The sequence below is a fragment of the Pseudophryne corroboree genome, chromosome 5, assembly GCF_028390025.1.
Source record: "Pseudophryne corroboree isolate aPseCor3 chromosome 5, aPseCor3.hap2, whole genome shotgun sequence".
NCBI lineage: Eukaryota > Metazoa > Chordata > Amphibia > Anura > Myobatrachidae > Pseudophryne > Pseudophryne corroboree.
Genome location: NC_086448.1, coordinates 290,458,150 through 290,464,314, shown reverse-complemented (window position 1 = coordinate 290,464,314; position 6,165 = coordinate 290,458,150). Strand labels below are relative to the sequence as shown.

Here is a 6,165-nt window from a genome sequence, read left to right as displayed (position 1 = left end):
TTTATTTTTATATTTATATTTATTTTTATTTATATTTTCTATTGTATTATTTTTTTTAAAACTCTTTATTATTAATCTATATCAATTAATTATCATAACTCATCCGCTCTCAACTCCTGTTCATTACACATTCATATCATATACCCAATTATGGGACAGTTTAAGGCATAACAAACGCCTTAGCAGCAACACTTAATAATGGAATTGAAATGTAATTGCATCTTCTTTAGAAAGAAGTTAATTAATAAGGCTTTCGTCACTATAGAGAAAAAATGAACCATCTGGATTGATTGAGGAAACTGTCCATCAAATCAGAATCTCCTATCAGCAATTAGACTCTCCTTTAAAAATCTAAACCCACAGTGACGACTTACGTCCTGTGATCAAGCCTACCAGCGAAACGTACGTCAGGACCCACATGGTCACGTGGTGCGCACACGTGACCTGGAAGCCGGATCATCACAGCCTGTTACCAGGCAACCACACAAGCCGCGGAAGTTAGCGGCTACTTCCACCCGCCGGAGCTCGATTACGGGCACAAGAGAGGCGGACACTGGCACAAATTCTACCCCAGTGTCTGGAACCCGCTAGCGGCGGGACGCAGCAATATTCCCCCCATCCGCTGGAGCTCGATCTCGGGCAGGAGCTGCGGGGATTAGCTGCACCTATCCCGTCTTACATTCCCACTGCTTGCACCAGAAAACCTGGGATACCAAAATCTACAGATTGGTATTGTATGAAATTAACACAGTATCTGGTTCAATCACACTAGCACCTGTCATGTTATATCACACATGTTTTACCTAGGGTGATCAGCAAATAAGCGCTCTCCTACATTACTGGTTAGTGGTAATATCATTCTTACATTGCCAAGTCTGTTTGGTTTGGACCAATGTGTGTTCTTTGCTCATTATAGAATGATTTATGATAGTTCTGCCATATAAGTTTACATCTGTTGTGCTCTGACTATATACTCTTTTGCAAGATAATATGCTATATTCTGAGATAAGTAACCAACTGCATATCCTGCATAGGTACATATAGTTGGTATACTCATCTAATTACTATTTTGCCCTTCCAACATATATGTTTGGTGTTTTTTTCAAAAACTATGACTGAAGGTGACCATACCAATCAGTGACAAGCATTTATTTGCGGCATATTCCAATAATGGTGCTTAATTGCATCTGAGCATTAATGCTATATAGCGGTGGACAGGGTGGTACTTGGATGAGGGACCACTTTGGAACAACTAGATATTGCAATATTTGTTCTCATTCTAATTCAGAGATTTTGCATACCAATGGTGGATCTTTGGTTGTGAAAATACAGATACTAAGCTATTAACTATAAAGGAATCTTTGTAGTTATTACCCTGTTCTTTCTTGGTGATCAATTTATGCTTATTATTGTCCTATTTAGACAGCATAACCAAGAATGATTTTGTTATCTATATACAATTGACTGGTGTATAATACCGGTGGACAGGGTGGTACTTGGATGAGGGACCACTTTGGAACAACTAGATATTGCAATATTTGTTCTCATTTTAATTCAGAGATTTTGCATACCAATGGTGGATCTTTGGTTGTGAGAAAAACACAGATACTAAGCCACTAACTATAAAGGATTCTTTGTAGTTATTACCCTGTTCTTTCTTGGTGATCAATTTATGCTTATTACTGTCCTATTTAGACAGCATAACCAAGAATGATTTTGTTATCTATATACAATTGACTGGTGTATAGCACAATACAAATAAGGAAGAATTCACTGTGATTGGATATTTATGGCTTTGATACTTTCTTGCCATATAATTGTCATATCCAATCTGCACTTTTTGAGCCTGCCGTCCAAATGTGTGTCTGTCCCCCTTTTTCATTTTTCTTGTTGAAAATATGAACGATTCCATTTCTAATACAAAGTGACACATGAAAGGGCTAGCTTAAGAAATTGCGGACATACCCCACTGGAGATGCCCAATCTCTTCCGATCTTGGAAGCTAAGCAGTGGAGGGCCGGACCAGTACTCGGATGGGAGACCACCTTGGAACATCCTGGTACTGCAAATAAATTTTGCTGCCCAATTCTAAGTCACAGATGGGTACTCGGATTCATATGACCCATGATTTAATTCCCTGCAACTACTTTTTCCATTTGGGATTTTTGCAGTATGAATGATGGTCATATATTATATTCATATATATTCATCTGACAGACACCATTGAGACTAGTAGGTGTCCTTCCCTTTCCCCCCCCCCCCCCCCACCCCCCACCCTAAAGTTTGTCCGGCTTACATCATATTATAGCAATTTTCGCTAATTATTCATTAAATTGACATAGATATTTTTGCACATAGTCTTGAATCACATAGAACTAGTTTTGAACTCCGATAATTCTATATTTTAATAGGAATTCAATAAAATCATGATTTTACCAGCCTAAGACATGTATACAACCTAGTTCCTCTGAGTTAGAGTGCTTCCAAACAAGAGTCTACTTCTTTTTCCATTTCTTATTTGGTATTTTTCTCAGAGTCTGGAGATGCCAAGGAGAATGTTCTACTGCCTGCAACATCCTCCAGCATGACCGGTTTGGCAGTGGGTCAGTAATGGTGTGGGGTGGCATTTCTTTGGGGGGCCGCACAGCCCTCCATGTGCTCTCCAGAGGTAGCCTGACTGCCATTAGGTACCGAGATGAAATCCTCAGACCCTTAGTGAGACCATATGCTGGTGCGGTTGGCCCTGGGTTCCTCCTAATGCAAGACAATGCTAGACCTCATGTGGCTGGAGTGTGTCAGCAGTTCCTGCAAGACGAAGGCATTGATGCTATGGACTGGCCCGCCCGTTCCCCAGACCTGAATACAATTGAGCACATCTGGGACATCATGTCTCGCTCCATCCACCAATTGCATCACAGACTGTCCAGGAGTTGGCGGATGCTTTAGTCCAGGTCTGGGAGGAGATCCCTCAGGAGACCATCCGCCACCTCATCAGGAGCATGCCCAGGTGTTGTAGGGAGGTCATACAGGAACGTGGAGGCCACAAACACTACTGAGCCTCATTTTTGCTTGTTTTAAAGAGATTACATCAAATTTGGATCAGCCTGTAGTGTGTTTTTCCACTTTAGTTTTGAGGGTGACTCCAAATCCAGACCTCCATGGGTTAATAATTTTGATTTTCATTGATAATTTTTGTGTGATTTTGTTGTCAGCACATTCAACTATGTAAAGAACAAAGTATTTAATAAGAATATTTCATTCATTCAGATCTAGGATGGGTTATTTTAGTGTTCCCTTTATTTTTTGAGCAGTGTGTATGTGTATATATATATATATATATATATATATATATATACATACACACCAAACGAAATCAGGTGGCACTCATAGGCTTGTAGCTGGATGGAAACAAACTTCACCCCGTGAAGATTTTTAATGAAAAACAACAGGTAACGTTTCGGGGACGTGTCCCCTTCCTCAGACAATTCAATAGTGCAAAAAGAAGTGTATAAATAACATACATTGACCCCACTTACCCCCGCAATCACGACTCCCAGCTGCGCGGACCACGGCATGTCTCGGCATCCCCCGTCCCGCACTTCCGGTCTCGACGTCACAGCCCGACCGGAAGTGACACGTTCAGGCTTCACCGGTCACCATGGCGACGCGCTGGGAGCACTGTGCATGTAAACAAAGACAAAACAGCACTTATCAATCAACATCAAAAGTAGCAATGTGTCATAAAAACGGCACACATCTCAAAAGCGCTCACACGGAGCTGGAGTGTGTCAATAAAAACAAGCAAATATGTGATAATACAAGCATGATAAAAATACAAGACATCAACATACATTTACATAAAACTTACAACACACTATGTCTGACGCAAATGGAGATTTTCAATTTCCAACTCTCTAGTGCAGCTAAATCCAAAGCTCAATCGACATTAGCTAGAGGTGGACGGGCAAGGATGGCTCTACTCGTGGGGAAACCCTTTTTCATTTGTCAAAGCTGTCCCTGATGAAAACCAACAGCTCTAGTGCTCACTACACTACTCATTGCAGTGATGCTATTTTATGCGATTTAACTACGCTAGTTGCCAAGAATCTAGGAGCTGGGCCTTTGGCAAGGACATAGATGACAGGGTTCTAATGTCGGTTTAAAGAAAGTTAATTAATCCCAAGGACTCATTTAACCCTCTAGGGGCCAAACTGTCCAGGCGAAAAATCCACCTGGATTCAAGCTGTAATAGTTTTTTCCCCCTGTCACCCCCTCGTATGGACGCTGGTACATGGTCATTGGCCCTGTACCTCAGGCTTGCCAACGTGTGATGCTGTGTGGCAAAATGCCTGGCCACTGGTTGATCGCTGGTCCCTGCCTGCAGGGCTGCCCGAATAGCAGACCTGTGCTGGGTTAATCGAACCTTCAATTGGCATTCAGTTTTGCCCACGTAATAGAGCCCACAGGGGCACACTATTACGTAGACAACAAATCGGGACGTGCAGGTGAGTGGCCACCTAATTTTCAGGCGTTGGCCCGTATGTGGGTGTGGAAAGGTCTCACCGACTAGCAAAAAGGAACAGGTCGTGCACCCTAGGCATTTGAAGCAACCATTTTTCTTGCTTAAAAAATGCCTGGGAGTACTCTTGGCATCAAAACCCGTGATGTCGGTCTTGACCACCAAATCTTTCAAATTCCTGCCCCTGGCGTAACTCGCCATGAGTTTGCTGTTATGAAAGCATTTTTAGTCAGGGTCCGAAGTGACCATTTGCCACATGCCCTTGACTTGCTTTACCAGAACAGGACTGTTGGAGTTGTATTCCGTTACCCATGGAATAATATCCCTGGGCAGTGTTTTGTGGCGCTGCTTAGCTTGTTTCTGAAAATTGCACAGAGCTCTTTCTCGTGCTTTTTTCAGTTCTGGTAGTGCATACCCTCTCTCACTAAATTTCCGTATCATCTTTTCAAGTTGCACCTCCCGTGTGTTTGAATCGGTATTGTTCCTGCAAACCCTAAGAAGCTGGGAGTAGGGCAAACTGCGAATCATCGCTTTAGGGTGGGAGCTCTCTGCCCGGAGCAGGGTGTTCCTGTCCGTGGGCTTTTTATACAGAGCTGTCACCACCTGCCCCTCTCTTAGCTGAATACATACATCTAGGTAACAGATATCTGATTTACTGTAGTCCCAGGTCAATTTTATGGGACTGTTGGAGTTATTTTGTTTCATGATGATCCCGATCAATTTCTGTATATCATCATTCCACAAAATCAGGAGGTCGTCGATGTAACGGAAATATAATAAAATTGTACTGGAGATGCTTGCATCTACAAAAAACAGATCCCTCTCCACCTCCCACATATAACAGTTGGCAAATGACGGGGCCACCGGGGACCCCATGGAACAACCCGTGAGTTGTTTGTAGAACTTCCCATTGAACAAAAAGAAATTATGTGTTAATGTGAAGGATAGTAACTCAATAAACAAATCAACATCTGGACCTGTGTATAGACTATTGCCCGTAATGAGCCGTCTGACCGCCTCCAACCCCGCCTCATGGGGAATACATGTATAGAGGCTGGTCACGTCCAACGTCACCATGATTGTTTCACTAGGTACTGGACCCAACCCAGCTAATCTCTCCAACAACATGTTGGTATCCTTTAGATAAGAAAAGGTGGCTTGGATACATGGCTGCAAAAACGTGTCAAGAAACACAGCCACTGGCTCGCACAGAGACCCCCGGGCAGAGATAATAGGTCTCCCCGGTGGTCTCTGTGCGTCCTTGTGGATCTTTGGAAGGGTGTAAAATAATGGGACCACAGGCCATTTTGTGGACAATTTATCACTAATTACCTGTGATATCAACCCCTCACCTACTGCTCGTTTTAATAACGCATCAAGCTCCTGCTTGAAGACAGGGGTGGGGTCATGGTCGAGCTGGCAATATGTCTTACTGTCACTAAGTAACCTGTCACACTCTGCAACATATGAGGACGTGTCCTGAATAACAACAGAGCCGCCTTTATCAGCGCAGCTGGGAGTCGTGATTGCGGGGGTAAGTGGGGTCAATGTATGTTATTTATACACTTCTTTTTGCACTATTGAATTGTCTGAGGAAGGGGACACGTCCCCGAAACGTTGCCTGTTGTTTTTCATTAAAAATCTTC

At 42.9% G+C, this 6,165-nt stretch overlaps 1 pseudogene; it reads left to right on the top strand.

Annotated features, from left to right (window-relative positions):
- The first annotated feature begins 1,951 nt into the window (after positions 1 to 1,951).
- LOC134931513 (5S ribosomal RNA) lies at positions 1,952 to 2,071 on the top strand (annotated as a pseudogene).
- The last annotated feature ends 4,094 nt before the right edge of the window (positions 2,072 to 6,165 follow it).